General features: G+C 37.6%; 1 protein-coding gene across 1 annotated transcript in view; it reads left to right on the top strand.

Moving 5' to 3' along the window:
* tio (tiptop) overlaps window positions 1–27,678 on the top strand; it is a 502,506-nt gene that overhangs the window by 105,219 nt on the left and 369,609 nt on the right. The window lies entirely within an intron of this gene.

The following is a 27,678-nucleotide window of genomic DNA, read 5'->3' as shown; positions in this document are numbered from 1 at the left end:
TCGCACGTCTGATTTTTTTTCTAGGCTTACTGCCACAATGATGATGATTTCTGCGTAGGTGCGTGCCAGAGACTCTATGCGCGTATGTAAATTTTTTTGAGAGTCATTCCAGTTTAAAAGGCTGCATGTTGTCGCCATTCTTGCTCAAATTTCTTTAACGGTATCATCCATTTGGCTTGTCGAACATAAGTAAAGGAAAGGCTGCACGATTTTACGTTGAACGAGGAGTCGCCAAGGAAAACGAAAACGCTATAAGTTATGTATCGGACTTAGAGAGCGAAAGTACTAGAGAGTCAAAGAGCGCCGTTATGAAGACTCATAAGAATCCGAACGGAGAAATAGAGTGGAGAAGTGTACGAAGCAGAAGAAGTAAGAGAGCTCTTTCGCAGTACCATGCAGCACTGAGAATTGTTCCTTGGGAGCACTGGTCGATCCAAACAAGACTGGAGATCAAGAGCTTTGAGTGAATGAGCCCGTGAGGCGATGAAAGTAGGTCGAAGGCAGTTCAAGTGGCTCACTGCGAAAGAAGGATGAAGCTTCGAGCGGCAGAATGAAGAGCCAACTTTCACCGGAAGGTGGCAAGCCTGCTTTCAAGAGGCAAAAAGGAGCCAGTCCCAGTTCCGCGAGGCAGGTCAGCCGCATTAACTAAATGAGTGGGTCTTAGGCTGGAGGACAGACAGGCCCAAATAGCGAGGTAATAACTATCGCGAAATCAATAAACTCGAAAGCTGCAAGTCAAAGAGAGCACGTTAAAAGTAGCGATGTGCCAAGCACGCACGTGGAACTACAAGATATTCCAAAGGTAGATAACGCTTAGACTCCGGCTTTCTCGGTGGTGCCAAAGAGCGATATAGGGAGGTGTATAGAAAGGGAGCTTATTGGCTTAATGCTCTAGATGATGCGCGAAGAACCAAGTAAGCCCTTCCAACCATTGATTCGACGGTGTGGTGCACTAGTGTGAAGATGAAATCGCTAGACAACATCGGGAGCTTGCGGTAGCTGAAGAAGTTGTTCCAAAGCTCTAAAAGCAAGGCACGTATGTGCGGGTAGATGATCTCTACCTACGGAGGGGGGTGTCAGCACTACATCATACAAATAAACAAGCAGGCAGAGGATCTATTGTAATCCCAGCGGGTTTGGGGGCTTAGATTATACCCGTGGTAGGTATACCTGTCGTAAAAACTAACTAAAATGCCCAAATCATTCAAGGGCGCAACCCCTTCAAGGGGCGCAACCATTTCAAGGGGTTGGCAGCGCAATTTATAGCTTCTCCAACCCAATTATCAACCTCACCCACCAGTGGCGAATACTGTTTCTTTAGCAGCCAAGGCTCTGTTGACCACAAGCTCCTCATGTTGGTGGCGGGATGACCTAGAAGTTTCAATGAGGTCATATTAAATCGTTCTCGAAATGGCCGGGTTTGTACCTTAATGCATCATTACCATGCAAGGACCATCAGCATCGATAACATTCCCCCGATACTTCGGGGAGTAACCTTATCGCGACAACAACAATGATAACAACAGGATATATTGTGCTAGCAGAAAAATGTCAAGGGCACAGAAAAAAATGATATGTGACTCAAGAAAAGAAGTCCCAAGGATAACATTCCTAAAACGCTAGAAGTGTATGAAGTTGAAAAGTTGGGCCCGACAGCCAGATGCCAAACAGCCAAATGGTGCTGCGAGTCGTACAGAGGAAAATCGAACACAGCATTTACGCCTTGGGAAGAGAAGTCTCGAGGATAACAAATGTTTGTACGCTTCTTAATGTAATATTTGCAAAGCTGCAATAAAAGCTTTTCTCATTCGAATTAACGCTTTTTAAAGACCTTGCCACCTCAGCTTGGAGTGTACCTTACAATCTTCATTCACATAGCTACCATTCTAATTTCATTTCGCTTTCGTCTGTTTATTTTGGTTATGAAGTGTTTTTGTTTGGAATATTGTTGCAATTACAAGTCCATATAGTCTCGTTAATACATTGCAGAACGCTGCGGGCGTCCGTGTAAACATTTCATTTATTGTTTTTAAAACAAACATTCATCTTGTGATGCTGCATCTCCATCAACAGAAAGAACCTAACAAAGCGAACAAACCAAAGTAACAATAACGCGATCAGCAAGCCATCAACCACAACGTACTCTACACCAAGGGGAAATTCTCAACATAACAGGCAGTTGTATATGGGGTATTCCATCCCATTTCGACCAATTTTGAACCCGAAACCTTTAGAATTGCCTGTAAGTTTTTCTTCTTTTTCTAGCTTACGAAAGACGTTTTTCAGAAGTTTTTCAAATTTTTTCATCCAACTCAAAAAAAGTTATGAATTAAAAAAAAAATAACGGCGTTTTTTTCAAAATGCTATAACTTTTTCAAAAATTGACCGTTTGGGATCTTTTTTTTTTTAATTTGTTCTTAAATGTACTTTTCGGAAAAAATACAAACAAATTTTTAAAGTTTTTTTTTTTTTGTAATTTTTCAGTTTTTCGAGATTTTTCGAATTTCGCCATTTTTTTTTCTCATAAAAAACTTCAATCAATTCTGCAATCATCCCCACTAATCCCGGAGTGGGCCGATAATTTTTTTTTTTTTTTTTTATTTAATTGAAAAAAAAAACTTTAAAATTTTTTTTGTATTTATTCCGAAAAGTACATTTAAAAACAAATTTTCAAAAAAAAAAGATACCAAACGGTCAATTTTTGAAAAATTTATAGCATTTTGAAAAAAACACCGTTTTTTTTAAATTCATAACTTATTTTGAGTTGGACACCGTTTTTGTTTTCAAAATGCTATAACTTTTTCAAAATTTACCGTTTGGGATCTTTTTTTTTTTAATTTAGTTTTAAATGTGCTTTTCGGAAAAAATGCAAAAAAATGTTTAGTTTTTTTTTTCAATTAAATAAAAAAAAAAAATTATCGGCCCACTCCTGGATTAGTGGGGATGATTGCAGAATTGAAATTAAGTTTTTTATGGGAATAAAAATGGCGTAATTCGAAAAATCTCGAAAAACTGAAAAATTACAAAAAAAAAAACTTTAAAAATTGTTTTGTATTTTTTCCGAAAAGTACTTTTAAAAACAAATTTAAAAAAAAAAGATCCCAAACGGTTAATTTTTGAAAAAGTTATAGCATTTTGAAAAAAACTCCGCTTTTTTTTTTAATTCATAACTTTTTTTGAGTTGGATGAAAAAAATTTGAAAAAATTCTGAAAAACGTCTTTTGTAAGCTAGAAAAAGAAGAAAAACTTTCAGCCAATTCTAAAGGGTTCGGGTTAAAAATTGGTCGAAATGGGATGGAATACCCCATATATATATGTACATATATACATACGTAAATATGTATGTTTGCAGGCAATTTGGAACATCGAAGACAGACGCTTTTCATCAGCATACAATGGAGCACAAACGCTCACACATCTCCCTCCTATAGAATTCCGTACAAAATGTTGACCGTTGCTTGATCAATGCAGTTTTTTCTTGCTGTGTGTCTTACATTTAAATAGCCAATCATGTTTTAGTTGAGGTGAAACTACTTTTTCACTGTTGACATTTACGACTGCCCCTTGTGTTCTGCGCGGCAATAGCAACATTCACCAGCCATGCTATTCAGTTCTTGCTCTGGTGCCAGTTACCTTAAATGGTTAAACATCCAGTTGTTATTGCGTTGCAATGCCGTGTTTGTATGGATGTCGCAACTGATCTGTCTGCAAGGAGGCGTGCTTTCGACCACACTTTCAAACCAGCTACTAAGGATTCTTGAATGCTTCTGGTCGATTGTTAACTGGTTAACCCGAATAAATAAATATTTGAGTTCGAGCAAGTGCTCATTAAATTTGGAAGCCATTTTTGTGATATTCAGAAGATCAGCGATCAGTGAATACATAAAATGGTGAGCTCTGCTAGTCAACGGTTTTGCCTTTTTTGAGAAAGGCGCAAATAAGAAAACAAAAAAATGATTATACTTGGGATGAATCCTAAAGCAATTGACGAAGCCTTTGTGAGCAAACTAACACAGTTTACATATGGTATGATTCAGAGGTATTGTAGGAGGAGGGGTGATGGTCATAACGTCAATTGTTATAGTTATAACTTCTATTAAATTTGTTGACATTAAAAGTGATCATAAGGTCAATGATCACAAATTGAAGTTATAACTATACGGTTACATTTGATATTGTCACGGATATTAGCATCACTAAGTTATCCCATCACTAAGGCGATGCTAAGGCCATGCCAAGCAGTATTTACGTTAATAATCAAATCAAGTATACACATATATAAGGCAGCCCAGAGAGATGTCACACACAGATGCATTTACTTATACGCCTAGGTGCGCGCGAGAGACTGTAAACTACAAACATTCACATCAATAATTCAATCTTTATGTATCTACATAAACGGATAAATAATTGCGTCTACATATATGTACCATGTACGTATACGAGCAGCGGAGAGTCAATGCACAAAAACATGCATATATCTTATCTGAGTTGTCACAAGAGAGAGCAATAATTTGTGCACGTAGTTGTGGCTGGCGATTTTGTAGCCGAAATTAACTAGTAAGTTCTGGAAATCGAAGAGCCTAGATGTATGCAGCGTAAACTATAAAAGCGGCACAAGCGAGTAAAAAGTAATTCAGTTTGAGTTGAGCTATCAATCAGTTTGATTAAGCACGCGATCTGGCGGCCAATAGTAGAGTTTCATTTGAGTTATCAATCAGTTTGTTTATTAAGCCAGCGAGTAGCAAAGTATAAGTGTTATTGTGAAGTACTTTAATAAAGGCCATTTTTCCATTGTTCAATATTGGAGTTATTTATTCAACAGTTTAGTGATTCGAACTTAGCAGAGGATTGCAAATAAGAGGATTTGCAAGTAAATTCGTTACAATATAATTCATTGCTCTTTTAGGAGGATGAGTGACGTAAAGTAAACGGCCATAACTTCAATAAACTTTAAATGGCCACAAAGTCAATTGAAGTTATAACTTACGTTTACATCTGATATGACCTAGGGGTATTTTCGCAGGCGGGGTGACTTAAGGTCAAAGGTCATACCGCCAATTGACCTAATGACCACCTTTAGTAATCAATTGAAATTATGACTATGTGAAAGGGTCACAATGTCAAATTTCAAATGGCCACAATATCAACGATATTGATTTCATGGCCATCTTCATTTCATGAAAGGGTCATACAACTCTTGTTTTTTCATGCGCATTTCTCTGCGGTACCCGACAATCTATGTGCCTGCACATTATGGGAACTAAGTTCCACCTCGAAGGCTCCTCTTTCAAAAACTCTGGTGACAGTAAGTTTTTCGCGAAGAAAACGATCGCAATGGAATATTACGTATTCTGCGTTTCCAATTCGGTGGGACAGTGTGGACAGAAAGGATCCTCCTCTATCCTAAGCTTTTGTAAATACTCCTTGAAGCCACTGTACCTACTCAAGATTTGCGTGAGGTGGTAGTTAAGTTCGCCGTGGTTTCGCTTATAACATTTCGACATACTCGGTACTAACGGGAAGGCCAGTACCCTCTTCTGTACTCATCCCATCGGTTTTGCCAAACTATTGTTCGTACACTTGTGCTTCTCTTGGCTTCTTCAGATGGTCCCCTGATTCGATTGTCATGCAGATCAGTTGATAAAACATCGACAGGGATTTTCCAAGATAAAACAAAGATTGCGCTGTCAGACACTGTCCGATAAGCACTTGCTATAGGTATAGCAGTAAAACGATGGCTAGTATATATTTTGGTGGGTCACTTTAGACGCACTGCCGCAACGTATAATATTATCAAGTTGGCTACCTTGAATAATAGCTAACTAACCAACTTTAGAAACTTTCCTGCCCTGAAGTGCTCTCTAAAAGTTGGTTTTGCGTAAACTTTTACACCTAACCACTTGAAGTAAGGCTTTGAATTCATTTCATAATCTCCCATGGTTAGGACTTCCCCATTTCGCTTTGAGCTTACCAAAGCCACTTTTATCTTATTGCTAGACATTTTCAGCCCTATATGCGTCATTGAATAATGGTAGGAGCAGATCCACTTTCTTATCCACTGCTACAACGACAATATCATAACGGAAAGGTCGATTTCTGGTACATCGTCATATATCGCATACCATAGCGTTGTCCCTAGAACAGATCTTGGTTCCTCATCCATATCAAAGAGGAGTTCACTGTCGTTAAAATAGTTACCAATTCTTTAGCGGCGGTGATTGACTTTAACACTTAAGGTAATGGTAGTGGTTAGAACTAAGGCTACGGTTACAGAGACGGGCTCAATTCAAATGTTTACCACTTAAAATAAAAATGTTTTAAATTGACTTAAATACAAAATGGTCAAATTAACAATAATTCGTTGTTAAAATAACTCCAGAACGTAACTTATTTCATTTTAACATATACTTTTTATACTCAGTTTAGCAGAGCTCACAGAGTATATTAACTTTGTTTGGATAACGGTTGGTTGTACAGGTATAAAGGAATCGAGATAGATATATAGACTTCCATATATCAAAAACATCAGTATCGAAACAAAATTTGATTAAGCCATGTCCGTCCGTCCGTTAACACGATAACTTGAGTAAATTTTGAGGTATCCTGATGAAATTTGGTATGTAGATTCCTGGGTACTCATCTCAGATCGCTATTTAAAATGAAAGATATCGGACCACAACCACGCCCACTTTTTCGATATCGAAAATTTCGAAAAACCGAAAAATTGCGATAATTCATTGCCAATGACGGATAAAGCGATGAAACTTGGTAGGTGGGTCGACCTTATGACGCAGAATAGAAAATTAGTAAGATTTTGGATAATGGGCGTGGCACCGCCCACTTTTAAAAGAAGGTAATTTAAAAGTTTTGCAAGCTGTAATTTGGCAGTCGTTGAAGATATCATGATGAAATTTGGCAGGAACGTTACTACTATTACTATATAAGTGCTAGATAATAATTAGCAAAATCAGAGAACGACCACGACCACTTTTTAAAAAAAAATTTTTTTTTAATTAAAATTTTAAAAGAAAAGTTAATATCTTTACAGTATATAAGTAAATTATGTCAACATTCAACTCCAGTAATGATGTGGTGCAACAAAATACAAAAATAAAAGAAAATTTCAAAATGGGCGTGGCTCCGCCCTTTTTCATTTAATTTGTCTAGGATACTTTTAATGCCATAAGTCGAACAAAAATTTCCCAATCCTTGTGAAATTTGGTAGAGGCTTAGATTCTAGGACGATAACTGTTTTCTGTGAAAAAGGGCGAAATCGGTTGAAGCCGCGCCCAGTTTTTATACACAGTCGACCGTCTGTCCTTCCGCTCGGCCGCTAACACGATAACTTGAGCAAAAACCGATATATCTTTACTAAACTTAGTCCACGTACTTATCTGAACTCACTTGGTATAAAAAATGGCCGAAATCCGACTATAACCATGCCCACTTTTCCGATATCGAAAATTACGAAAAATGAAAAAAATGCCATAATTCTATACCAAACACGAAAAAAGGGATGAAACCTGGTAATTGGATTGGTGGGTTGACGCAAAATAAAAGTTTAGAAAAAAACTTTGTAAAATGGGTGTAAGTAGAAGAAAATGAAAAAGTTCTGCAGGGCGAAATCAAAAGCCCTTGAAATCTTGGCAGGAATACTGTTCGTGGTATTATATATATAAATAAATTAGCGGTATCCAACAGATAATGTTCTGGGTCACCCTGGTCCACATTTTGGTCGATAAATGGAAAACTCCTTCACATATACAACTACCACCACTCCCTTTAAAACCTTCATCAATACCTTTAACTTGATGCCCATATCGTACAAACAAATTCTAGAGTCAGCCCTGGTCCACCTTTATAGCGATATCCCTAAATGGCGTTCACCTATAGAACTATGGCCCTCTTAAAATACTCTTTAATACCTTCCATTTGATACACATGTCATACAAACACATTCCAGGGTTAGCCTAGGTTCTTTTTACTACATGGTGATTTTCCCTTATTTTGTCTCCACAGCTCTCAACTGAGTATGTAATGTTCAGTTACACCCGAACTTAGCCTGCCTTACTTGTTTACTATTGTCAACAAATGATATTCAAAATTTGAATTTTATTTTTTCATATCGATGGGTGAGCGCACACTTGTGATAACTGACAAATTTCAAGGTTTTCTGGAGAACATATTTTGTCTTTTAGAGGCGATTGATATTTAGGTGAACAGATATTTCCACTGGCTTCTGAGCCGTCATTATTGATAACTCGCTTACAAAAAATGCACACTAGGGTAGGCATGATGCTGAAGTTTCAGAAAGTGCATTTAACTCAGTTTTGGTCAAATAGGCACTTTAATGTAGAAATATTTAGAAAATTTCCAAGTATTATTGTTTGTTTGAATTTATTTATTTCAATTCAAATTAGCGATTTTCACGCACACACCACCCTTCTTCCTCCTCACGCCACACTCGCCTGTTTGTATGACTGGAATTCAATCAATTGGATTTTCTTGATTTCCTCTGTACCTCGTCCTGTTCTTCATTCCAAATTATATTCTATTGTTGTACTCAATCATGCTTCCTTTCCTATTGTTCGTGTTGACAATTCGCTTTGATCAGGAATATCTAAGTATTTTTTTTTTTTTTTTGTCATTTGTTTGTATGTTTTCTCTGCCCGCTTACCAAAAGTCCCTCTATATTGCACGTACAAGTTTGGTTGCAATTGGCTAATTGATTTCGACGTCTTTAGTGGCCGCTATTGACCACCATATTATTATTGTCTTTTCACAGCGAAATTGTTTCAGACATTGCCGGATAAGACATCTTTGTCAACGATTCTTCACACTTACTTTCATCCACTACTTTTGCTAATACTTACACATACTCGAAGAAGCGAAGTAGCGAAGCCGACTTACGCCTGCAACTGTGAAGTAGTCAGTGGCGTAAGTAGGGAGGGAATCGCATAATTGTAACTAAAAACATACATATGTCGCGCTTTGAGCTCTTATTTCGAAAAGTTCAAAGTGTAAGTAAGAAGCTCCGTTCCAACAGATTTCAGAAAGAAAAGCAAGGTGTCTTTTTCACTATCAAGATTAATAAAATTAAATTAAATGCGGTTGACATTTCGTTTTTATTATCTGATTCAAAACAATTTAGGCCATTACCGACTAGATTTTAATATATTGTTACGAATCTTAAGGATTCTCGATAATTCTGCGCATTCTGTTACGGTTCGAATCATTGAACTGTCGAATAAACACAATCAAATGTTCTAAATATAAAATGCTCTTTATTTAACGCACTACTCTGGTAGTAGAACTTCACAATTGAAATTATACGCATACCGCAACAATCAAACAGACTGACCATCACTAGAACTGTGCCGCTTTAATACTCTAAATTGTCTCGTTCGCCTATTTCTTCCAGGGTCTAGACCAGGGCTATTCATTTCATAGCACAATTGTGCCCTCTCAATTCACACGCATATGATTCGCTCTCTCGTCGTTAATTGAGTTAAGCTGGAGACATTGGTGCTTTATCGGTAACCGTATCGGCAACCTTTTAACAGCTGATTCGACCAACCTTATGAGAATCAATGCAATCGATTATTGGTGCCGCTAAGGTCGTAACCGTATCGTAGCCAACCAATTGGGTTTTGGTTTACCGTCGTAACGATAAACAGCTGATTACGTTAGGTATACGGATACAGCGATACGACATACGGCACCAATGACTCCGGCTTTAAGCTAGAGACATTGGTGCTTTATCGGTAACCGTATCGGTAACCTTTTAACAGCTGATTCGACCAACCTTATGAGAATCAATGCAATCGATTATTGGTGCCACTAAGGTCGTAACCGTATCGTAGCCAACCAATTGGTTTTTGGTTTACCGTCGTAACGATAAACAGCTGATTACGTTAGGGATACGGATACAGCGATACAACATACGGCACCAATGACTCCGGCTTTAGTCGTCGCTTGGCACTTGGCGTAGCAACATCGGTGTTGGGTATCGGCTGATCGGTATCAAAATATGTATGAAAAATTATGCGCGATACACATACTTGTTGTTAGCTCGTTGCTTGCTAGTAAGCGACTAAATGAAAAATCAATTCACCCGCACGATCATCGCGACGATTGCGCTCTTACTAATACAGATGCACTTTCAGTTTTGAATGGCCCTGGTCTAGACTTTTCGCTTTCGCTTCGATTAGTTCCTTATTTATTTCTCTCGTTTGCTGCATCCCATATCGGTATTGTCTTCTATGTATATGTGTGAGTAACTTCATCTGTTTTCTTTGTGTACATGTGTCTGTAATGTCGTTTACGCTCTTAGCCGCTGTGTCATGTGTGCGTAGCTGTTTGTTGTCTCATCTGCTTACATTGCTTTTGTGGTTGTGTAGTACTTAATTACTACAATGCAAAAAATAGTGCGAGTAATCCCTAAAGAGATTGACCTCCGATTGTTCTCTTTTGTCTACGTTTGGGCATAATTGATCCCCTTTGGGCCCTTTCGGGTATAGTTGGGATTAGTCAGTTTGAAATCTATGTAGCCCATTTTAAGAAATATTAGAAAAACAACAACGCAGTGAGTTAACTAAAAAAGATTACAGGTGATTGAATAGAATTATTTAAGAAAAATGCGGAGCCCTATACCGAAACTAAATTACTAGGACTTAACAACTACACCGGAGTTAGTGTTAAATTTTCTAAGAACATTTTTTATTCCTTTTTGAAAAGCGGGCGAACAACTTACATCAAACAGATTTGGTGGCTTGGCTGAATGATCAAGGGTTTATCCTAGACTAATCGCATTTTTTGTAGCGACTTAGTGACGTATCGAACTGCTAATATACGCCACAATATTCAGGTTTCAATTGAAAATTTTTCTTGTTTATAAAGTATAAATATATTTTGCAACTGAAACTAAGCAAATGGATCTGGAAAACGTGCTCCGAAAAAATTTAATATTCGAGAAATTTTTTTGAAAATTTAAAAGTTCTATTTGGAGTTGTCTGCAGGTCAACACAATTTTAGTCTAACAAAGTACAGGTTGTAGGTCTCCCAAATTTTTTACAAAGTGTGGTTTAGATTTTCTTCCATACATATTAACAACTGAATCTTTCACACATTCTATAGAGGAAAAACAAAAACGATATCTAATTTTAGAGCAACTTCTACAAACTCGCAAATATTTGGTAAAGCTCGTAAATTGTGCAAACCTCGCACAACCAAATAGATCTCGTGAAAATTTGAAATCAGCCACATCGTCTGCGCTCTGTGGGATGGTAGCCTAAAAATCATACATGAGTCAGGACTACTGCCTATAAATCAGAGGTCTATTCGCAAAGATCTTATCCGTCAACTGCTTGGCAGGATGTTCAGGATGGCTTCTTTTTAGCGTTTGATAGAGTTTTGACGGCACATACGGCCAGCTATCTTCAGCGGTTGATAGAAAGTGACGCATATGAAACCACCGCCACCGACAGAAAGAGATGCAGGATGAGACCGCGATAGTATCATTTAAAATAAATATGTTCATTTTTATGTGTTATTTTGACGTCTATGCTTAAGATATCACACTTGCCTTATCACCAATGGTGTTAGTCGTCGCTAAACAAGCAGTGTAGCAAGACCAGAGAAGACCATTGTCTATTTACGTATTACGAAATGTCAAATTTTTTAGGAAAAAAACGTCAGGTGTGTTATTTTGAGCGTTTAAACTTTAGCATTATATTTATTTAATTTATTAGCACTTTCATGTAATAAAATAATAATGTGAGCAAACAACACGTGCATTCGTCTTGCGTCGTCGCTCGTTAATCAACGCCTAAATGCCCACACTACGATCATAATACTCTTTATAACTTAGTCATAATTTTTGTCTTTAACAGCGCTCCTATAAAACATAATTCACCAAAAGCATGGTTTTCATATAAGTTTCTTTTACAGCTTTATTACAGAACCCCTACAACTGTGCCATACAACTACGCCTATGATACGCATAAACTTCATACTCTCTTTGAGCTAAAAGCTAGCTAATTTATATTGTGTTTGTTTAGTCTTGAGACAGGGTCTGCTATTCAATGCATTGTAATTTTGTCAATATCAGTAAATAGTATGTTTACTTAAATACTGTTATTGTCCTTGAAAAGAAAATAAGAAAAGGAATGTATTGTTAACATCGAATAATCAAACTTACAAAAGTGATGCGTTCCGATTAAGAGAAGACAAAAATGAGATACGAGAGCTGAAAAAAAACTTTTTGTGAGCAAGAAATTAACTCAAAATAAAATGTGTTTGGAGAAGAAAACTTTAAAATTCAAAATTCATTCGACATAAATTAAAGGCATCACAGATGCAAATGTACGTGTTCTAACAGAATAAGTCTTTCATGGAAGGCGTTTAATAAAAGTTCGGTTTAGAACAGCGGTCGTCAGCTGGTGAAATAATTATTCGCGCTCACTTAACACATTTAATTATATATATTGTCACGGATATTAGCATCGCTAAGTTATACCATCACTAAGGCGATGCTAAGGCCACGATAAGCAGTATTTACGTCAATAATCAAATCATGTATACACATATATAAGGCAGCCGAAAGATGTCACACACAGATGCATTTACTTATACGCCTATGTATGCGCGAGAGACTGTAAACTACAAACATTCACATCAATAATTCAATCATTATGTATCTACATAAACGAATAAATAATTTCGTCTACACATATGTACGTATACGAGCAGCGGAGCGGCAATGCACAAACACATGCATATATCTTATCTGAGTTGTCACAAGGGAGAGCAATAAATTGTGCAATTAGTTGTGGCTGGCGATTTTGTAGCCGAAACTAACTAGTAAGTTCTGGAAATCGAAGAGCCTAGAAGTATGCAGCGTAAACTATAAAAGCACGCGATCTGGCGGCCAATAGTAGAGTTTCATTTGAGTTATCAGTCAGTTTGGTTATTAAGCCAGCGAGTAGCAAAGTATAAGTGTTATTGTGAAGTACTTTAATAAAGGCCATTTTTCCATTATTCAATATTGGAGTTATTTATTCAACAGTTTAGTGATTCGAACTTAGCAGAGGATTGCAAATAAGAGGATTTGCAAGTAAATTCGTTACAATATAATTATAATTCTCTTTCGTTTCTATTGTTTGTTTACACAATTCAAAAAACATATTTTCAAACAAACAGTATGTACAGAAAGTCTCAATTGTTTAATGTTAACATACGTGCATACAACTTGCCACGTTGTTCGTTTATCAACGACTAAACCTCTACCACTACTTTGATTTTACTCCTATCAAGACAGTCACAGTTTCAATTTTAGAATACCAAAATCTATAAAAACTAAGTTCGCATTAAACCGTTAAAAATTTTAGATTATATGAACTGTCAGCAATATCTCGTTTTTACTATATATAAAGCGTAAATAAAAGCGAAACTAGCCATATCACTAAAAGTGCGGTTAAAAGGACAGTAAAAAATCGTTTTCTTCCATTAAAATGAAAACGCATGGATTCTTACAATAAAACTGTAAATGGAATTGTATCGTATATTCTTGGAACATTTTGGGACTACTTCGGGTAGGTTTCGTGAACATTTCTGAATAACTTCTGGAACACTGATATATATTGTATCGATATGCCGTCATTCCTTGTCAAATGTGGTTTGAAGACTAAACGGTTGCGGCGTTGCGTCAACATCAGTGTCATTTTTCGTTCTGATCTGTTGTTGTTGTTTATCTTCTATTTATAGTTCGTAGGTGCATGACGCAACACGACAACAAGAGATCAGAACGGAAAATTACACTGATGTTGGCGCACCTCCAACCGGTTTGTCGCCTAACCAAATTTCACAAGAGATGACGAAAAATCATTCCAATATAAATCAATTATTATAAGTATTTGCGAAATGAGCAAATGTATTTAAGAAAAGTGCTTTATTAATGTTTCTGACCTGCTTGGAAAAATGTACACTTGCCCATTAACCAAATACATAAGTCCTCAGTTATCAAAAATTTAGCTCATTTCTCAAATAATATTTGGTATTTTCTCGAATACGTTTGTCCTTTTCTCAAACTCATTAGCCTGTTTCTTTTACATATTGTGACGAATATTAGCATCACTAAGGGATACTATCACCTCTAAGCCAATGCTAGGCAGTCACTTGTATGTACACAAACAAATCAATCGTTATGTATACACATATTTACATAAAGGCAGCGTAGATATACTCACAAAAGTATGCAATCATCGAAGTAGTACTCTCACATATACACGCATATGGCTATGCGAGAGACTATAAACTACAAATTCACATGCATATATCTGAGATACTCAAAAAAGTATGCAATCATCAGCGAAGTACTACTCACAGATACACGCGACGCGTATAGCTGGTAACCAAGTAGAAAATTCTAGCAGAAGAAACGTCTAGACATTTGGGCACAGAGTATAAAAGCAGCGAAAGCTGAGTAATCTGGATTCAGTTTGATTTAAGCACGCTATCAGTTGCGAAGTGAAATTTAATTGCGAATTACTTTCAAAGTGGGCTAATAAAGACAATTTTGTAATACAGAATACTGGAGTGTTTTATTCAACAGTTTAGCGATACGAACGTAAGCAGAAGGTTGAAAATAGGCGGAATTTCCCTAAATTCGTTACAATATTCTCAATTCCATTTCCCCCTTTCTCAAATACGTTTGTCCTTTTCTCAAATATATTTACCCATTTCTGAAATACGTTGCCCTCTTCTCAAATACATTTACCCATTTTTCACATACGTTCGCCCTTTTCCCAAACTCTTTTGCCTGTTTCTCAAATATATTTGCCATTTTCTCAATTCCATTTCACCGTTTCTCAAATATGCTTGTCCCTTTCAAATACATTTGCCCTCTTCTCAAATACATTTACCCATTTTTCAAATACGTTCGCCATTTTCTCAAATTCGTTTGCCAATTTAATTTCTCACGCACACCGCTAGAATATTCTAAGCCCCTTAACATACTGGGTTAAGTAAATAAGTCTTCCGTGCTTCTTATAAATACTTCAGTCATCACGAAGAGATGAGCTTTAATATCATTAGAAATTAAATGGGCTGTAAAAACTACCTAGAAGTTCCACGCCATATACCATGGGTTGCTGTCAGCTCAACGCTTGTTAGCTCAACCCGCCGTCTGTTCGAGACCAGACTGCAAGTGACCAGCTGAATTACAAAGTCTCTTCTATTGCCAATCACAACACGCCTTTGTGATTAGTGATGACTTTATGGTTCGGCTACCAAATAATCTTTAAAGCGAACTAAGTAGATTGATGTAATCTTTATCAAGGGCGGGTTGGGCTCAGAAACTCAATTGCCTTTTGTGCCTTGACAGATTCATTACTCGCAGAGTGAGCAAGAATTTTCCTCTGATAAATATTTTTAAATCATCAGCGGATGTAGGACACCAGTTATCAGCCACTGGGCTACTGAGAGCAAGAGAGAAAGAGAACCATTCCCTGTAATGTACTCCTGCTCACAGCTTTGTCGCTTGGGAGTCTTTGAATACAATTAACCATAGTCACTGCGACTGCTAATGGTATATGGACGCTTTTCATAAATTGACAGACCTCGAGTGATACTTTATTCCAGAGCTATCTTCTCCCTTAAGTAGTGAGCAAAGTGCATTCCAATAACCGAACTTTTGCTGAACCTCTCACTTCTCTTCATTTTGCCATTACTTTTAATTACAGTCCACGTACAACCAACAACTTAAAATTTTCCTCAAGTATGTACTGCATCAGCAAAATGTTGCAACAGTAATTTTCAATTTCGTGAATCTCTACAAACTTCACCGTAATATCATTGTTGCCTTTGCCACCACACCGCCACATATTTCATGCCATCACAACCGTCTTTTACCACATTACTTGACTTACGAGTAGATCTTGATTATTGTGTCCTTCTTGGCAGCAAACACGCAAAAGACACACACACATTCACACATCCTTGAAAGTACTATATATGAGCATTTGTAAGTATATTTGTTTTAGGATTTTCTACAACTGATCACATGTTACTAGCCAATTGATGCGAAATTGATTCTGTTGCATGTGACATATTTGCTCAAGTGTTTCATATGTTTCATGTGTGACATGACTCCAACATGCAGAGCCCCCATCCTCCACTACGGCAACAAATCGTCAAAAGAAGGATTGTTGTTGATTCTTTGCTGATTGTTGCATTGCATTTCGAACGTTCATTGTTGCAATTAATTTAGCAACTTTTACAAGAATTTCATTAGCGAGATTATTTTACACTTCAAAGGACAAATGTTATTTTAGTTTCTGTAAATGGCATTTTTTTGATATTTAAGGATAAAGAGGTCTTCCACCTCTTAAGTGAAAGAAAAAATAAATCATTTGATTGTTATTTATTAAAACAAGTAAGGAAGGCTAATTTCGGGTGTAACCGAACATTACATACTCAGCTGCCAAATTACAGCTTGCAAAACTTTTAAATTACGTTCTTTTAAAAGTGGGCGGTGCCACGCCCATTGTCCAAAATTTTACTAATTTTTTATTCTGCTTCATAAGATCGACCCACCTACCAAGTTTCATCGGTTTTTCGCAATTTTCGATATCGAAAAAGTGGCCGTAGTTATAGTCCGATTTCGTTCATATTAATTAGCGATTTGAGATGAGTGCCCGGGAACTTACATACCATATTTGATTAAGATGCCTCAACATTTACTCAAGTTATCGTGTTTACGGACAGACGGACGGACGGCCACATTGAATCTTCTAGGCCCTTCCGCCCTCCATCCCCTAGCTTCAAGGCGAAATTGGGGTCGCCAGAGCCTCTCCTACTTAAGAAGCAAGATTCGCCAAGTGTAGACGTGTTTCATTATTGGGTTGGTGAAGCTATAAACTGGGCCGTCAAAATCTTTATAGGTTTGGTCTAAAAAACCCATTAAGTTCTTTGGGTATTTTAATCACCAAGCCCCCTTACCCGCTGGGGCCAGTCTTATCAATCTTTTGCACTCATTCCATTTGATTTTTCTTCCTTACAAGGGGCTTCCAGCAGAACAAAGTCGTCGTCTATGCTTAATGCAAAGTGCTGAAGATGAGATTTACTGTATAGCTCCTCATGCTCCCCTTCCGCATTTGGATACGAGCCTCGATAAACGTGTTGGGCAACAAGTTATAAAAGTCTATATTTGACCCTTCAAATGACGCCCACTCACCCAGACTAATATCATAATTTATTCACTTATACTAAAAATTGCATCGGATCACTCAGGTATCCTCACCTCGCCAACTTTATGATGACCAACAAATGCACACACATAAAACTGAATCAATCCCACAAAGGCAGTATAATTGAATAAAACAATGGCGTGAGTACCAAGTTCTTGTGAAGTTCGATGTTTAAACATACAGGTTGTTGTTTAGAGCACTAATATTTTTTTTTTTTTAAGTTAACTGAAGCTCACCCTCAGGTGTTGATGAGGTTAATTCAATACAGCGAAAAATTCACCAAAAACAAATAGTTTCTAGCTTTTTGAGAAGACCTTCTTAGCTTCTTATCGCTAACAAGCAAGGCCGACAAATTATTTTATCTTACAAGTGCATTAATATTGATAGAGAGTTGTTATCGTCGAGTTATCGGTTTGTTATAGCCGAGAAACCGGCTTTTTGCTGTTTTCGTATTGGCTTGTTATCGATGGGCTACAGATGTTTCATCGATTTTATATTGAAGTTTAATCGATACCTGTTTCATAACAAACCGATGAGTAGTCGATAGCGGGCCGATAACAAATTGGTAACACTTCGATAAGAAATTGATAACTTTTTCATAACACGCCGATTACAAATATATAATACTTCGATAACAACTCAATAATACGGGGGTATTAAATCTGTAATATTCCGATAACATTTTGATAATAATCGAAAGCAGTTTGATAAGAAATCGTAAATTTTTTATAAGAAAATTGACAACTTTTCTAAAGCAAATCGATAATACGATGATTCAAAATATATAACCGTCCCATTTTTACGACATATTGATAACTCTCGTTTATTATCGAAAACTTTTCGATATCAAATCGATAATTTTGTGATAGTGAACCGACAGCTCGTCCATAAAAAATCGATAAACTTTCCCATCAAAACCAAATTCAGAAAATATCGATAACATACTTATAACAAACCGATAGCTCATCGATAAAAAATTGATGGCATACCCAGATCCGTCTACTACAAATCGAAATCTAATCGTTGACAAATTTTCAACACTTCGATAACAAATTAAAATTACGTCAACCAGTTCCGGGTTCGGCTTTGGATTTGACTTCTAATATATTGCTTCCTCTCACTTCCTTTCTTTTCCCTTTCCTTCTTTGCTCCCCCTTTCCTTTGCTTCACTCTTCTTGCCTTGCCTCGTTTTGCTGTATGTTATCTCTAATATCAACTCTACTACTTGCATTGATCCCGCACTACGCTATAGTATACTGACTACTTACATTCTGTATTCCACCATAAAACAAACCACTTCTAAAGAATACGCTTACAATCACGTTAACTTACGCTTACATCTTGGATTCCCCAGTACTGTGAGCACGGTTGTTTACAGATCAACAGTTGGATCCCGGCTTTGCAGGAATGCAATACAGAGCTTCTACGACATGGTCACTGTTCCTCTCTATTTTACCACAGTCGATTTTCTCGCATTACAATAGTACTATATTCCAGGCAACGGTAAATCACCGGATTCAGTAGTACACTTCTTATTCCAGTGATCCCTTTTTGAGTTCCTGAAAGCAAAAGATTTTGTAAAGGGTTAATGGTCACCATAAGGAGAAGAAGGTAAGTTACGTAATGATCTTGGCCTTTCTTCAAGTTAGCTCTTTCTCTACGAAACAGTGGATCAGAGAAACTTGAGAATCCATCTATCCGGTGTTCATGAGGCATGCCATGGTAGTAAGATCAAACGTCGAGTAACCAGCGATCACTTTTTATTTAAACTCGTGGAATCAGTTATACAAGGTATAATGAATTTCACTCCATTCACAATGAAAGGAATCTATCTTCCACCAAACTCTTGCCATATCTTCTTACAACCTCGATGAGCCAAAAACAATTAATCATACATTTTTGTCCTACACTCCCGACTTCCACCGATAGGTCCGAAATTTCAGGTATGAGGTGTGACATCATGATCATGGCTTACTACAACAAAGTCCTCTGGCTGGTAGTACTTGAGGGTAGCCGCCGTGGCGATAGCGTGCTCCGCCTAGCACACCAACAGTTCTGGGTTCTATGCCCGATCAAAGCAACATTAAAAACTTCGAAAAGAAACTTCGCTCCTCCCAACGGTTTGGCACCACAAATGTATTTCTGCCATGAAAAGCTTCTCAGGTAAAATTCATCTGCCTTGCAGCTGCCGTTCCGAGTCGACATTAAACTTGTAGGTTACGTCCCGCCAAGTTGTAGAAAAAAGTAAAAAGGAGCACGATGCAAAATAGATGAATAATAATAAAAATAAATCTCCTCGGAGGTAAATCGCGCCAAGTATTTCTTTTTAAATCGGTTGGGAATATCAAAGGGCATTGCATTAGCTTATTTCTGGACAGAGCTCTTTAACTGTCAAACTGATGACCTTGCTTTCAGCATTTGACTCAATCATGATTGCTATGAAGTGTCCTTCATTTCGTCTACTTACTTTATGAGTATGAGTCCGACGACCAAAAGGCGTATCGAGTGTAACCTCAAATAATAAAGATTCAAAGTATGAGCTCTCCAGAGATTAAAACAGAGATGGAAACAGCTGAGGGCCACATTTTTACTCTCATTTCAAACGACTGCTGCCTCCCTGCATGTTATCCACCTCACGATGTCTCCATGAGCTCTCCAGAGATGACTTGTTTCTCAGTACATACAACACTACTGGATTTGCCTTGATGATGATAAGAGAAGCGCTCACATGAGCTTGGTGTTTTGCCTCTAAAAGTTGGTACTTACAAATTTTGATTCTAAGAAGTTCAATTTGAATATATTCAGTTAGTTTTTGGTAACCTACGTCGCACTTTTTTCTTGGAAACAGCAGAGAGCCACATTCTTACTTCCATTTCAAACGACTGCGAGAAATTATTTCTGTTTCCTTCTCCAGATTTGTGGCTGCTCTACAAGCTTCGGAAATCACCATTTTTCCATTACGCCATGGAACAACAAATGCTTTCTCAAAGAAGACCTTTCCCTCTACTTGCGCGTTATGCACCTCATGCCTTAGATGAACTAATTCGCTCTTGGAGTGACAGCGCACCATCTTATCTATCTCGCACCCACCCTAACTTAAGCTAATCACTTAAGAAAGTATATTTCGTAATTTCCATGCCACTCAAAAGTTAAGAAATATTACGCCAAAGAATCTGAGCCCACCGTAAGGCAAAACCTAAGAAAAAACAAAAATACAACGCTTTGAGGCTAATTAGTGCGGTCACTTTTTTAATTAAAGACACGAAAGGACGACGATGACGACAAAAACATACAAAAGCTGTGTAGACTTGAACAAAAGAATGGAACGATTTCATTACTTCACTCTTTTTTTTACACAAACAAAAGAATAACTGCCATACACACACATATTTACACACCCGCTACATCTTCGAAAAATCGTCTTCATCTTTATCTAAGCCGTCTTTGTATTCGGCATCGTCACATCAACGACTGACAAGTGTGAGTGCTAGGCTATTACAATTCCAAGCGTTGGTTGAGTGACTTCCATGGATGTCTTAAGAAAACCATGTGCTAAATGGCAGACGCACGCTACTCCAGCCACCATAAGATGTGATGTGATGACCATTCGGGCAAATGAAGATAACGGCGACAAAATGTGTCGCAAACAATTGTTGTAAAGTCAAGCAAAGCAAATGTTGCTCAAAGGCATAAGAAAAGTCGAAAACAAGAGAATTAAAAACCGCGAAAAATGCTTAAGAGTTGGTTGAATTTATACCCAAATGTGTGTAGGCTTTGCTTTTATTCTTATAACAGGCTTCCTTTCACTGCGACCTTTTTTTAGATATATTGTGCTTGATGCTGTATGTGGAGGCTTTTAATGTATTTAAGTACTCCCTGAATGGGGCGCGAGACGCACAAGAAGTATCCTTCTACTTGGAAGGGGGGACATATCTGTGGTGGTTGGACTTATAACCGGCCACATAGCTATCCGGAAGCTTGCACAACGGATGGGTGCTCCCTTTAATGATTACTGCAGGAGTCAAGCATTTTCTGTGCGATTGTCCTGCGTTTTGGCGCAAGAGGAAGAAATCTCTGGTATCTCCTTTCTTTGACGATCTTTGTCATCTGACTAAGTTGGAACCTAAGAAATTTCTAACATTTGCTGAATCGACCTGTTGGTTTGAGTAGGGGAGAGATCCACGTGATATCACAATGGGACATTTTTGGGCCTAACTGCACTGATGCTCGCACCGGTGGCCACTCTAATCTAACCTACTAAGTACTCCCTCAGGCTTTTTCTCCATATCAGAGCGACGCATTCGCAGAGAATGTGAAACAACGTTTCAACCTCCATTCCCTATCATTTAGAACTCAAATGCATTGTTCCACTAGGTTAGGTCAGGTTATGTTAGAGTGGAAACCGGTGCGAGCACCAGTGCACATATGCACGAAAAGGTCCCATTGTGATACCACATTGATCTCTCCCCTACTCAAACCTACAGGTCGATTCAGCAAATGTTAGGAATTTCTTAGGTTCCAACTTAGCCAGATTACAAATATCGCCAAATAAGGGAGAACCCATATATTTCTTCCTCTTGCACCAAAGCACAGACAATCGCACAGAAAATGCTTGACTGTTTCTATCTCCTCCTCGTCTTTGTAGCTCCTGCAGTAATCATTATAGGGAGCACCCAGCCATTGTGCATGCTTCCCTATTGCTATGTGGCCGGTTATAAGTCCAAACACCCGAGATATGTTCCCCCTTTCCCAGAAGAAGGGGACTTTTTACGTGTATCGCGTCCCTTTCGGGCCAACGAGCTTAGTGTGGTAGCAAGATTCGCTATTGCTCCATCTATCATCCACTTTCCCTAAGGAAAATCCCTTTCAAAGTGAGCTTACAGGTAGCGAGGGGCATGCTCAATCCCTTTCAGGACGACGAAAGCGGAACGGATGTGCCCCCTCTTGCAAGTTTGTCAGGCATCTTATTTACTGGTATTGTTCCACTAGCTAAGAGGAGATTGTGTAAGACTGCAAGGCTGCCTGGCTGTCTTACATAATGAGAATACTCCTCGAGGATAAGTTCTTCGTAGACATTACATCCCGCATTCTATTATTTCAGGGATTTTTGCCTGAAAAATAGTGGGCTAACAATATTAGTGATATTGAAGTTCGGTACATAGACGCCAGCTTCCGTTTTTCTGTCTTCTTTTTTAGATGAATCCATAAGCGAGACCTCTGTGGCAGGGTCATTATCTGCATTCTCTCTTTCCCAAAGTGTTATGTCCTTAATGTACACCTCCAAATTCCATCAGGTTCTGAGCGTGGGCGCCATTGCATCACGTATTCCTAGACAGTGGGAGTTTTTTAAGGTTGACTTCCCTAGTGTGCTTATCCAAAATTGTTTCTATACTTTTTAGGAGACACGAACCGAGGCTAATTTATCGATACGACGAGGCAGCTGCTCGGATATCCCTGGCTTAATCTCTGTCCACCTGTTTGAAATATAACCGAGCCTCTCTTTATATTTGAGTGTTGATTACCTGCCAAAAGAGTTTTAAGTAAGAGCTTACATATCTCTTCCAGCTGCTTAGTGTAGTTTGCATCTGTCTCCTTCATAGTGCCAATTTCATGTTTTTGATCTTTAGAGGGGTTTGCACTGCTCATTGATCCTCTCACAATATTCTCTCTAGATAGCTCTCATAGATAATCTAAGTTCTTTGTTATGTGATGTTAGAGCGAGTCTGCATGGATCCCAATCGCGCATAATTCTTGCTTTATTAAACAGCTTTCTAGCTTGTCATTTCAGCTGCCCAAGTCTTTTATTCCACCAGGACACATCACGTTGTATACCTATCTTTCCTTGGGGCATCTCTCATTGAAAGCAGGTTTAATATCTGAGTGGAGCTGTTCCGTGGTTATGGGTGTCTTTTTAAACAGCTCGTTAAGGGCTTAGCGGATGCATTTCAGAGCACTAGCATCAGCTCACTCCAACCAAGTGTTGATGCGGAGCAAACAGTCGAAGCCTCCGGGGACTAGATTCGATCCTGGGTTTACAATAGTAAGGTGTACTTTCTCCACTGTTGTGGGTTGTAGCTTACTTACTTACTTAATTGGCACTTAACCGTTTAAACGGTTATGGCCGTCCAACAAAGCGCGCTAGTTGATTCTTCCCTCTGCCAACTGGCGCCAATTGGTCACACCAAGGGAGTTTAAATCGATTTCCACCTGGTCCTTCCAGCGGAGTGGGGGTCGCCCTCTTCCTCTGCTTCCATAGGCGGGTTCCGATAGAAACACTTTCTTAGCCAGAGCGTCATCTTTCATTCGCATAACATGGCCTAGCCAGCGCAGCCGCTACGTTTTAATTCGCTGGCTTATGTTCATGTCTGCGTAAAGCTGGTACAGCTCATCGTTAAATCTTCTTTAGTATGATTTTAATTTTGGGTTGTAGCACTGCACGAAATTCCACTCGAGCTTGATAAGAATGGTGTGAAGATAGTGGCATATGCAGACGTCGTTGTTATCGCAGTTTCGGGGGCTTTTCGCACAACGCTAATCGAAATCCTACAGCGTGTGCTTAGTAGGCTATATACCTGGGAGGCATCTAGCGGCCGTAATGTTTACCCAAGCAAGACAAAACTGATACTCTTCAGCAACAGAACAAAAATACTTCAACTTCGCCAGCCTTCACTAAACGGCACAGAGTTTTCGCTATCAATGAGACTTGAATTGGAACTTTCTGAGATTAAACAGAGAAAGATGTGGTGAGTGCGCTGTAATGATTTATATATGTACATCCTTGCGTTTAATGCTACAGGTGATATACACGATGTTCCAAGTATCAAAAAAAAACTACTTTGAAAAAGGCACAAAGGTGCGCTTTGCGCAGGAGGGTATAAAATATTATTTAGTTTATTTCAATTGTAATGTTTTAAAACAAATATAAGAAAGGCGATGCTTTGCCGCCAAAAACAATCTGTTAGAGTGACATTTTCCACCCTTCGGTCATGTGGAATCACCAACGAAAAACTCATCGTTTTAAAAATCTAAAAAGGAAAAAAAAATGTTTTAGTCTAACAATGAAATCGCACTGAGTGCCCCCAGAGTCTAATCAGGACGTAATTTGAGTTGATTACTGTGGTCACAAAAAATGACACTGGCACATCAACAACAAACGAGGAACAACAACTAAAACGAGTAGTGGCCGAATATAGAAACAACAATATATATTTATGAAAAAGCAACAACAATAAACAAACAAATCACATGTAACATAAAATGAATTGCAGGTGATTTTTTTAAACTCAAAATTACAAACAAAAAACTGTCACACAGCAAACATATCAACTTACTTGCATACTTACAGGCGCAAACCCTTGATTGATGCCTTTTACCGCTTTTATACACACTGACACACTAACTAATATGGCGTGATTTGTGTATGTCAAACTATGTAATACACACTTACTTAAATATCTCAAACGAAAAACGCTCACTATATACCAAATGAATGAATGGTCAAGTAATTTTTGTTTAATGAATGAATTAGTTCCTATGAGATTTAAGCACAATATCTCACATACGCTATAAGCATGCACGCCTAGCGATACACGATGTATAAACTCTTACACACACATACTTACATCTATGCATAGATCCAATACATCACACAAATCACTGAATAGATGAATAGAAAATCATTCTTAGATGGTCAAAAGTTTAAACAAATGTAGTTGTGTTAGTATATTCATATACAATTTTTATACTCAGCGTGCTTTGTACACAGGGTATATTAATTTTGATTGGATAACGGTTCCTTGTACAAGTATAAAGGAATCGAGATAGATTCCATATATCAAAATCATCAGTATCGAAAAAAATTTGATTGAGCCATGTCCGTCCGTCCGTCCCTCTGTCCGTTAACACGATAACTTGAGTATATATTGAGATATCTTAAGATATAGATACCAAATTTGGTACACGAGCTTATCTGGACCAAGAATATATTGGTATTGAAAATGAGCGAAATCGGATGATAACCACGCCCACTTTTTATATATATAACATTTTGGAAAACACAAAAACCGGATTATTTAGTAAATAATACACCTAGAAAGTTGAAATCTTACGCGTGGACTGATACTGTGACTCTCGATAAAAATTAAAAAAAAAATTTTTTAAATGGGCGGGGCGCCGCCCACCTGTGATAAAATCAATTTTACAAATATTATTAATCATAAATCAAAAATCGTTAAACCCATCGTAACAAAAATCGGCAGAGAGGTTGCATTTACTATAAGGAAAGCTTTGAAGAAATATTAACGAAATCGGTTAAGGACCACGCCCACTTTTATATACAAGATTTTTAAAAGGGTCGTGGACGAATGAAATAAGCTTTATTTTTGCCAAAAAAGAGCTTTATATCAATGGTATTTCATTTCCCAAGTGTATTTATAAAGTAAATAGGAAAAACTTCAAATTAAAAAAAATGGGCGTGGCACCACCCTTTTATGATCAATCAATTTTCTATGTTTCGGGAGCCATAACTCGAAGAAAAATTAACGGATCGTAATAAAATTGAGTACGCAAATTTTCCCTACAGCAGGAAATATTTCTAGAAAAAATGGGCGAGATCGGTTAAAGATCACGCTACTTATATATAAAAGATTTTTAAAAGGCTCGTGGACGAATAAAATAAGATATATCTTTGCAAAAAAGAGCTTTATATCAATGGTATTTTATTTCCCAGGTGGATTTATAACAATAAATAGGAAAAACTTTAAATTTAAAAAGTGGGCGTGGCACCGCCCTTTTTATGACTAAGCAATTTTCTATGTTTCAGGAGCCATAACTCGAAGAAAAATTAACATATCGTAATGAAATTGTGTACACACATTTTCGCTATAGCAGAAAATATTTCTAGTAAAAATGGACGAGATCGGTTAAAGACCACGCCCACTTTTATATAAAATATTTTTAAAAGGGTCGTAGACTAGAATAATAAGCTATAACTTGGCAAAAAATTGTTTTAAATCCATGATATTTCACTTATCAAGTTTTACTGTAAGAGAAAAAGGGGAGACATTTTGCTTTTAAACGGGCGGTGCCACGTGTTATGTAGAAAAGTAATTTATCTGAAATGAAATGTACAATTGAAGCTCACGCTGAGTATATAATGTTCGGTTGCACCCGAACTTAGACACCTTTACTTGTTGTATGTATGCATGTGTGTCTACATATGGACATAAGCACTCATTTATTTATCATCAGCAACTTTTGGGACAGTTGACAGCACTTAGGTACACATGTGCTTATTCATAGGTACATATATTGAAAGCTTCATCACAAGTTTACTTACGAATATATTACACACATACAAATGTAATATGCGCTTACAATCCTGTGTGAGAAATATGTATCTATCTATACTTCACACAATTCCTTTGGGGTCCCAAACTGGAAATTAAGATTAATATCCTCTAGCCATAGCGGTACTAGAAAGATGTAAAGATTGTGTATTAATTTTAAATAGCGTATTTGTTATCTCTTTAATTTTTTATTCCATACAAGTTTTTTGAAGCTTAAAATCAGAAGTGGCATTTAACGGTTTACCGGAAAAGTAATGCGGCTTATCACGGAGCCAGAGCGGGTTAGAGGGCTTGGAACATACCTGCGGCAGGTATGGCTGTCATAAGAGGCGACTTAAATACCCAAGTGATTGATGAATGATGTGGTTGTTTGGCGCAACCTTTTCAAGATGGTGCCAGCGGGTGGGCGGGGTCGCTTAGCAGGTGCCCAAGTTGGACATGCTTATACTTTAATAGCACTTGTTACCGGAATGTACCGGATCTATATCCGGCACTGGACTATCAATCATCGATAGCTCTCCCTAAAATCTTCAGGGAGCGAAAAGTTGTGATTTGTTATTGACGAGTTATCGGCTTGCTCTCAATAAAAACTGTTTTCGACGAGTTATCAATATATTATCGAGAAAATGGCGAAATAAGATCGATTGTTCTCGAAAAAATATCGATTTGTTTTCGAAAGGTTATCGATTTAGTATCAAAAAAATATCGAGAAGATATCGACGAGTTATCGGTATATTATCGAAAACATGGCGAAATAAGATCGATTGTTCTTGAAAAAATATCGATTTGTTTTCGAAAGGTCATCGATTTAGTATCAAAAAAATATAGAAAAGATATCGCTAACAAATCGATAAGTTTTCGCTAACGAAACGATAACTTTTCGATAATTATTCAAAAGCAATAAGTATATTTAAACAATCTAATCACCTGGAATACAATATGTTTTAAAATTTCAATTTAGCACACCGAAAACTTGAAAACCAGTCCCAAGATCTCTAGTTTCGTATGAATTTTCATAATATAAATCGACCCTTACGTCACCTGGCGGAGATTTTTGATGCATAAATTTAATCGCTACTACA

Source organism: Eurosta solidaginis, chromosome 2 (genome assembly GCF_040869045.1).
Source record: "Eurosta solidaginis isolate ZX-2024a chromosome 2, ASM4086904v1, whole genome shotgun sequence".
Lineage (NCBI taxonomy): Eukaryota > Metazoa > Arthropoda > Insecta > Diptera > Tephritidae > Eurosta > Eurosta solidaginis.
This window is presented reverse-complemented; position numbering and strand designations above follow the sequence as displayed.